Below are 10,821 nucleotides of genomic sequence, written 5' to 3' on the forward strand. Positions count from 1 at the left end.
AAGCAAGTAGTTTATATTTGAGTGTTCACTGCACTCTTAAACATAATGATTTTTTAAGTTTAAGTTGGATTATTCCGGTCAACACCATTTTTTATATGGGTCACAAAATTATAATAATTCTAAAATTTCAACCTTACAGAAATCTTTTTTTTCAAATTATATATAAAAAAAAAAATGATTGTTTTGAGTTCAAAAAAACACAGATTGATTGAATTGAAATTACATATTAATATATGTCGTTATACTTATTTATATGTGTTTCACATTTAATATTATAAATTAATTTTAAATTAAATTTTTGAATAATTTGAAAAAAAAATTTTGTGCGAGAATTAATTTTTAAAATCATTATGATTTTGTGTTACGTGGAAAAAATGTTTTAAGAGGGAGTATTCCTCTTAAAAAATATCCTTGTTAAAAAGTGTTGTGAATATACCAATACATACTTAAATATTTATTTTACAAAAAAAAATAAAGATGTTTTGATTTTGAACAAAGCTATAAAAGAATTAGTGTTAAAATATTGATGTGTGTTTTTATGTTTTGTGTATCCATCATCATGCTTTGGAATTGTAAAAATGTTATGATAGTTTCTGGAGTTGAATCTAGTTTATAAACTAGAAACGTTCACACATTGAATTGATTAAAATAATCGAGAAAAACTAATAATAATATGGAAAAACGACCAACGGAAATGATTTTGAACACCAGTTTTATTTGAAAAATTCGATCTTTTTTTGTAACTTATAATTTAATAATAAACAACATTAGAGACTTGAAATGTTCAAAAATATTTAAAATTGCGTTTTCTAAGCATAAGATAACGTTCAAAACAATTTAACTATGTAAAACATTGAACTAATCATAAACATTTTAAATATTCGATTTTTTCCTAATATAAGTTGGTCTTACGATGTACAGCAGTCTAAAAATGCAAACTAAATTTGTTTTTATAATATTGTTTGAACTTCAAATTTTGACAAAATTCATCAAAGACAAGAACATTTTCAAATTAAACAGTAATTAAAAATGTATATAATCTTTAAATGATTTTACCTACATTCGTCATAACTCATAATTAAAATAATATTACCTATAGGTACTGTTAACATTCCATGCCATTACTTAAATTATCATTTTCTATACATAGTGAAAATAATAAAAAATTATACTAATTTAAGGCTTAATAGGTATATATAAATATTTGAAATTTTCGAATTTTTTTAATTACCACAACATTTTTTTATCAGTCAAAAAGCTTAAAAATTTAATACAGTAAGGCATCTCTTAAATTATTTTTTTAGCCACATTTTTAGTTAATATGTTTATAGTTTTATAACTTGTAATTAATTTTAATGATTTTAAGTTATGATATTTTTTATATTGATTATTTATTTTTTACTTACTAGTTTTATAAATCGTTCTGAAAGCTTAAACTGTTGACCTTTTTAATAAAAGTGGACTTTTAAAAAAGTTATCTTATTCAATCTATCTTTTATTTTCTTTACAAACAGTTTACAATAAAATTACTTTTTAGCAAAATCGTTGTTCAATAGATGGTAAAGAATCTATTTATTTCTCTCAACGAAACGTCTTTATAGAATGTGTTATAAATATACATATAACAATTTATATAGAAACATGAATAATATTTAGTGTGTATTCATATATTATACGGGCATAATGTATTTATATATATATTAAACATCTATTAATTTTTTGTTCATTTGCCCTCTACAGGCTATCAGTTATCGTACGTTTATTATAGATTAAAATTCTAAGAGAAATTCGGAGTTTGTACCGTATTTATCATTTAGGGTCAATTTATTTTTTTTTTTTTGACCCGAACCAATAGCGTTATCGGTGAGTTTGTACGCAGGTGGTCTGTAATAAATTTTTATTTCATTGACCACGTATAATAATGATCTGAATTGAAGAAATATTGATTCCTCATAATGAATAGTATTGTTTTTTAAATTTAAAAATATTATATGTACTCATTTATGCAAATATGTATTATGTGTGAAAAAGCTTGACGGTTACACACTGAATCTAAATTAATTCATAACGCATAAATGGTCATAAGAGTAATCAAATATTAATTCAGTAGGTACATTTTTAAAACATTGACGTATTCATATTTTGATTATCATTACAAAGTTAACGATATTTTTCTTGTTTTATTTAGTGCGTATAAATGTAAAATATGCCATTGAAAATGATTTATCATTTTTAATATCAATATATAACTAATGCGATACTTTATCTTAATGACATAAAAGGTAAAGGAACAACTGAAATAATATTTCAAAACAAAATTCAAATTTGTATTAAGGTAGAAATAGATATCACTTAAAGTATTTTTTAAATAAACATTTCAGGACAAATGATAGTACCTAATATATATTAATATTGATATTATACTATTATGATGAATTTAAACATGTAAAATTGCCACACAGAATAATTTGTAATATATATAAATTTAGTGTTTTTGTTTATTTTAAATTCTATATGAACAAAGTTGAATATTTAAATTTAGTTTTTATAAAAAAATAGATCATAAAAAATATTATTATTAATGTATTTTATATAGAATAAAGATTTAATAAGAAAGGAATAGTTTATCAATATAAAAAATATTTAACGTAACAAAGTTCAAACGGTGTTAAGATACGCCATTTTATGTTTTTAATTTATTTTAATAATACTCGTATAGGTAATAGATATAAATAATTTTAGTAAGAGTGTAAATAAGTATATCGATTTAATAATAATATATAGGTACCATAAAAATTATAATAAGTAAAAACATATTAAAATCATAAAAAATTATTAGGTCTTCGTTATCAATTTAGTATTAATTAATAATTAAAATAATAATATTCATTTCATTATACTAATCAAATTTTTACAAAACTAAATGCCTGTTGTCTACTAAAAATATATTTAAAATACACCTTATCTATACCTAAATTTGCTTGATCATTTAATCACTAGAGATATTTTGTATAGGTAATCATTATTTTCAGGACATTTCTATAAAATAAAGTTCAGTTAATTTAATGTATTATGTATAATTTTTTAACACAATCAAAGCAAAGAATTTAATTTTAATTAAATATTCTTAATCATAGATGTAATCATATTACATGTACACTTTATAACAATTATGAATAATTTGAAATATAGGAAAATAAATAAACTATAAATTAAATAATAATACTAGTATTATATTATTTAGTATTTTATGTATAAAATATTTACAATATCTATGTGTAATAAATTAATTACAAGTTTTATATTTAATTAATAATTATTAATATAAGAGGAATATTTTTAGATTTTAATATTAAAAACTATCTGTACTTAAAATGTTATAGAATTATATCTATTTACACTTTACAACCAAACGGACTAATAATATTAATTAATAATAATAATATTCTTATAGAGCTCAAAAAACAAAATTCTTTAATAAATTATAAAGTAATAACAATAAACTAGTGATAACACTATAAATAAATCGTTCAAATTAAATTTTTTGATTTTTTTTTTTAAATACCTATATGCAATTGTTAAATTTTCTATAATTTAGTTATTGTATATTATTAAGAGTACGTAACATTACGTTAACGTTTGATTTTATATTGTTATTTTTAAATGTTTTAGTATAATAGTGAAATTATTCATTATCAAGTTTAAAGATTATGTTTATACGTTTGTTAGGTTTTAAGATATTTCTTGATGTTTTGCAAGTTATGAATATGTTAAATATTAAAATTTAAAAATTCTCATAACTTGTTTAATAAACTAAAATATCGTATAAAACCGGAAGCACAAACACAGATAATGTTTTAACCTTTAAGTTTGACAATTAGTCGATTTGTTCTAATATTAAAGCTAAAAACACAAAATTGATTCTGCTGAACGCTAATTTGATATGTATGTATATTTTTTAGAGAGAAATAATACATTATTACAAATGGAATTAACTCTATAAATAAATAAAATAAAATAAATAATTACTGCATATTTTGATGTCTGTATTTTTGAAACTATTATTTATTACAGTTTCTACTTGGAGATTATTTTTTTTACATCTTTGATAATAAGGAAAACATAAATTTATAAAAATAATATTGAATATTATTACTCAATATAATATAGTGTATACATTCATAAAATAAATTGATATATACGTACTTACAATCAGCATACTTTATTACGTTTGGGTGTAATAAAGACATAGTATAAAATTGCTATTTGGATTAATGCCAATTATGACCGTATCCAATCTTAACAATTACAAACGTTTATTTTAGGTAACCAAGTTGGCAAAATTCTATTCATTTATTTTTTTTTTTGCATACAGGTTGTTCATATGCATATGTTTATAATATTCTAGGCCAGTTAAAAATCATCAATTTATTAAATTCTTATATAATGATAATTGATAAAAGTAATAACGATCGAATTATTATAGATGGATATATTTGAAAATGTACTTATAATAATATAATATGAATATAGATATAAATGTATGTATATTAATAATTTCTTTATCATTAAAACAAATTATAGTTATAAACAGAACAATTTATTAACAGAACAATGAATATAATTAATTTTTAAGCAAGTATATATGTAAATAAGTATGTTTAATTGCAATGGGTCTGTTACTTGAAGATCTATAGATCTATTGTAGGTATGCAATATATATGCAATAATCATTTTACAAACGTCACTTTGCATTATTTTCTAGTGCACGATCCCGTTGGCCGTTGGTGGTAGAATATTATACATTTGTACAGTAGAAAATTCTTCTCAAATGCGCAATCTCAAACGAAAGCCATTCGCAACCCTCCAGATGGGGTCCACGATTTCAGACTCCACCCTGGAAAAATGTTACCCGCCTCTCACACACTAGTTTCTGAATATATTAGTCTAATGCATATTCGTATTAATCATTTATTCTATGATAAACTTGTATGATTTTGATATCGATATCGGATCGCGTACTCCAATAATTTTGAACAGTTATTTATGTTTTTTATTCACACTTACACATTACACGGTGACCTGCAGGGATGACGGAAATGACACTACGTTGCCGGTCGGTCATCGTGTAATATGTATGTTGTATAATATTTACAAGTTATATTTTTTTAATGTTTATTCTATACTCCTATCATATACGTCTGGTTTACGTTGTATGTATACAATTGCATGTATTTAGAGCATATGTAATATAACAATTTAAATGATAGTAATTTATCCTTACAACCATCGGTGTTCATGCAGTGAATATCGACCGTTCGTGATCTTTGACCTTTTTTGTCGAAAAAAAACAATATAATATATTATATCGTTGTCGGTTTTGCATTTCCTCGTCATAAATGGAATTTCATTAACCACGGGTGTAAGTACTATAAGATACCTATTGTTTTTAAATATTTTATTTTTTTTTTAACCCACAATTGCTGCAGGTGGTTTTAAAATTATGACAATAAGTACTCGTATACGCTAAAATTATACCTACGTATGTCGGGTCGAAGCTTTGGCCATAAGCATCTCTAATACTACATAAATGATTCGTTTTAGTTTTTAGATTACTTAAATTTAAATTTCATTTCGATTTGAAAAACATTCGGATAGTGGGCATACACCGTTCAAACGTTGCGTATTAATAGAAGACTATAATTGCCACTGAATGCTGTTGTCTATTATTGCGACACAGGCGGGGGTGAAGGTTTGTCTTGGCATCGTATTAATAGCGAAAATATTATTCAACGTTCCCGAATTTCACATGCTTTTATTATTGTTCGTCGCCCTCCGCTGAAAGTATAGCTCAGTCCAGTTTCGCCGATAAATATTCACTTAAAAATGAACCAAACCGTCGCAGTGTCAAATAGTGACACGAATTTGGGTGAAACAAATCCGTTTTGTATATGTTATCGAAGTTATCTGAAAATACAATCGTCTGGAATTCGTAAAGATATTCTGTATATTATCTTCCAATGCGAATGACAGTTTAAGATATTTTTTGAACGTGTCTGATCGCATATAATTTGGATATAAACGGGTAATTTCAATTTTTTCCGAGAATAAATTTGTATAATATTACTGTATCAAATGAAAAAAAAACCTAAGGAGGAATTTATTAAAATATCTGTTGTTCGTAAAGTATAGTTTATGTATCCATCGATGTTTTTTTTCATATTATAAATCATCATTATATTATATATTATCGGTATTACTGGTATTAACTATAATTTTTTCTATACAATAAATTATAAGAGTTATAGTGATTGATTAATTTATCAAATATAATATTGTTTCTGAATTAGTAGTTTTAAATAATAAATCACAATTTTTAACATTTTGTTTCAATATAAGTTATTACTATTAACCATATTTATTTTATACAGAATGCAACTATACTGATTTAATTAATCATAAGATTTTTTGATACACAATAAACTCAGATAAAGGTTTTTAATTTTTAAATTTCTTCTGGATGCTCTGTTCCAACAATTGTCTGTTTAAAGGAAGCCACCGATCGCCCATATAAAAATATCAAATTAATTTCGACAAGTATATTTATAGGGGTCGAAATCAGGGTCATCAGCATTCATAGTTAGAATAAACGGGCCTATTAAAATGGTTGACAACTTATAACAGTTAGGGACGCATGTAGACACTACGGCAATATTGAAGGCAATTTAGTTATCCTCAATTTATAAACGTACCTAATATTTTTTTTATTTTTTTTTATAATTGTTTTTGTATATATATAAGCTTTAAGACAATTGTAAGTTTTTGTAATGGTCTATTTTACTATTGAAATAATATTTCATTTATCTAACACATCACACCTACTACATACAATAGTAATCACAGCCAATATGTTAATAAATATACATAATATTTATACACTAGAACCGAAGAACAAAATGTAAAACAATAATATAGTAAATATTATTGGTTATAAATTATTATGGTACCTATATATTATATACATAATATTACCTATACATTCATAATCTATTTTATGCACTTTTAAAGTTAAATTTATAGTATATTATTGTTTATAAAACTAGTAATATAATTATATGATAATAATTAATATTACATCACTATAGGATATTTCAGTATTTGATATAATTATTGTTATTGATATTATTATTATTATTATTATTATTGTTGTTGTTGTTGTATGACTGTATATAAGTATTTTTTATTATTTAATTATTTTTGAACACAGTTATTATTGGAACATTTAAAACCGATTATAAACGAATAAAATAATTGTTTTCTTTTACCAACGACATAAATACGTAACGTGGTAAATTTCTAACGAACTAATAAGATACATGAGACCGACAAATACGATAAATATGTTACCTATTCATTTATGTAGTACTGCACGTAGAATGAAGACATAATTATTACATAACGGATCACAAATACAACCCCGCCCAATGTGAAAATTATTAAAACACATTTTTCATTTTGTGTATTTGTATAATATCAGAGATACATTCAGACATATGCAGCGGGCAAGGACGAGTGTGAGCCCTTAGTTTCATTTTACAGTCTTCTGTAACTTGGCGACTGAACGACCCACGCCAATGTAACGTCAGGCAGCGTTCACCGTAGGCTAGAGCAATTTTGCCTTTTATAGTTGTATATCAATTAAAATATGTATCTGTCAGAAGTTAGTTAATTCAGATTGTTAATCACGTTTATTAGTCATTATAAATATCGGTTCTATAGATTATCCACAGCTGTTATCAATTATAAATGCACAAGTATTAACATTATGTTAGTGTGCTATTATAATTATAACATAAAAGTGAATAATATAATATTATATTATTATGTAATACTTTTCAACCGATTGTGAACTATTTTTGATATGAATTAGTTTTTTTCTTGACAAAGAATCATTAATTTAAAAACACAATTTATCAGTTTTTTTCTTTACAGTATGCCGTCATCGTTAGATGAGTTTATATTAGTTGAAAAATATTTTATCAGTTAAAAAAAACGATGATCCAATAGAAATATATATGTAAGTACATTATCCACAACCGTGAACTCTGGTACATACGAAAAACATTGCTTTCAATCTTAGTTTTCACAATCAAATTTATACTTCGATTATAATAATAATCCATAATTATTAAAACTAAAATTTAATTATATATTTTTATTATTTTTATTAATTATATAGCAATTATTTACCAATTCCAAATACCTAAGAATAATTGTTACATACGTTTTAGAATATTTATACATTCAAAAACACATAGTCGTTAATTGGACTGTAACAAGCAATCGATATATTATTTTGTACGTTTAAAATTGGTTATACTTTACTACAAAATATTATTACAGTTTAAACTTTAAAGTACATAGAAAGGTATTTGTAAAATGCAAAATTTAAAATGTATTATATACAAATAACAAATAAGAAATAAAAACTATAGATATAGGATTTTAACTTAACCTAACCTGATAATTTAACCAATAGGAAGAATTAATTAAAAATTAAATATAGATTGAACTATATATAATGTGCAACATACCAGCTGATACATATAATCTGATGAAATTATATTTATATTAAATTTATATTTTCAAAATTATAACACGTTTATAGATATAGACGATAAAGGTTAGTACTTAAATATATATATATATATATTCTAAAAATGGTTCAATACTTAATTAAAATACTGAATATTACGAATAAATGCATTTCAATTTGTATACGTTTATATCCAGGTTTGACCGCTTTATAAATGAATTATAAATTAATAACTAACTATATTAATATTTCATAATTATTTTTGTATAAATATAGACCTATTATATTCTAACATTTGGTGTTTTGTATAGAATTTTTAAGTTTAGGGCAATTCGCCATAGTATTTAGGCTGTGTGTCTGGGCAGTATGCATATTTAAAAATAATTAGAATATTAACAAGGCTAAAAAGGCCAAAAACCTATTAAGCATTGTATATAATACAACTTAGTTGATACTATGAAAGAATTTCATTAATTGTTTGATTATAATATAGCAAGTAATGATTTTCTTTAATAAGTACTACGTTTTCAATGATAAATATAAAAATTATATATTTTTCATGCTCTCATTATATTTAGGTAACAAACAAAATTAAATAATGGAAATTTTTTAAAAATTGAAAGAATAAAATGGTATTAATCAAAATTTCTTTTCAAGAGACACTATATAGTTTATAGCCGAAGTAGATAACACTAGAAAGAAATATGCAAAACGATAAGGACGCGCCTTATAACAAATCAAATTGAGCTAATAATATGTTATTGCTTCAACTCTTAGATAATTATTACGAATATTATACATAGCATGTATTGTATACAGAGTGATATGTATAAAATATTTGTATAAAACTTATTTTTACTTAAAAGTAATATTTATTTTTTTAAATATATCATAGTTAATTTTAAAAATTCTATAAAAACTTTAACCTTGTTTTGCTTATTTAAATCAATTTCTACACTATTGTCAAAGGCATATTTTTGAACCAATTAACATCTATTAAATGTACATTAAGCCAGAATTTAAAACGTGTATTATGTTATACACATATATATTTATAAAGTAATTATACATAGGTATCTAATTCAATAACTCTATGTTTTTCCTTCCAAAATATTCTATCATTTAACATTAATTTCCAAATTAAATATCAACTGCTAGTTTTATAAAGAGGATGAAATAAACATTGTTCACATTTGTGTACGGTTAATGAATTATTTTAAAAATCATATTTAAAAAACTTGTAATGATTATTCTTTAAGCTTATGAAATACTTTTCTGTGTAGGTTAAAGTGCTCGTGAGTGAACAAAATTAAATCCTATTTAAATAATATAACACCAAAACCTTAAGCAAAAACCGTGAACACACGTAATTCATTTAACACGCGATTTGTTGGTTTTTTTTCTTTGGTCTTTGACCTTACATACACATTGATTATATTCAAATAATTTTTTTTCCATAATATCCATACAACTACTAACGCAGTTTTGATAGCAATAAAATGTTCTAACATTCGATTTTTTTTTAATACTTGAATTAAAAGTTATTATTGGTATATAAAGTAATTGTTTAATGAACTACATTTTTTTATTTGTTAATTTGTTAAAGTAATAAATTTTTTCTATAAAAAAAAAAAAAATGTACTACTATTTCATTAAACTAAAACTATGCATGCATATGTAACAAAAGTAACAATCAATCAGTTACATCATAATATTGTACATTTAAAACGAAAAAATAAAACAAAACGACTATCAGAATAATAACGATTCCTCATTTTATCAATTACTTCCGCAAATCGGTTGGATATACATATATTATAAGTTATAATAATAAAATAATGTCAACCGCATAAAACATAATATTATATACTATAGTCGTTTACAGTAATATAATATAGAGCTCGCATCATATCTAGGTTCGCAGTTGATAAGATTAGAAGGCCCGTTAAAAAAAATCATAATAATAATAAATAACGTTGAAACCACATTCCCAGACGTGTGTAACGAAAATGCGATGAGTAAAATACATAATTATTATAATACATAATATTGTGGCGGGGAGCGTGGTGTATATATTATTAAGGATGAAGCTTTTGTAGATATGCAACATTATATGCGTATGTATGAGTATTATATTTGAAACGTTTGCGCGATGCAAAGGCTCTTTTGACGACGGCCACGCCTTTTTCAGTTCGCGTCTGTCAACCGCACGTTCTGGTTTTAGT

This window comes from Melanaphis sacchari, unplaced genomic scaffold (genome assembly GCF_002803265.2).
Source record: "Melanaphis sacchari strain LSU unplaced genomic scaffold, SCAv2.0 Contig45_pilon_pilon, whole genome shotgun sequence".
NCBI classification, from domain to species: domain Eukaryota; kingdom Metazoa; phylum Arthropoda; class Insecta; order Hemiptera; family Aphididae; genus Melanaphis; species Melanaphis sacchari.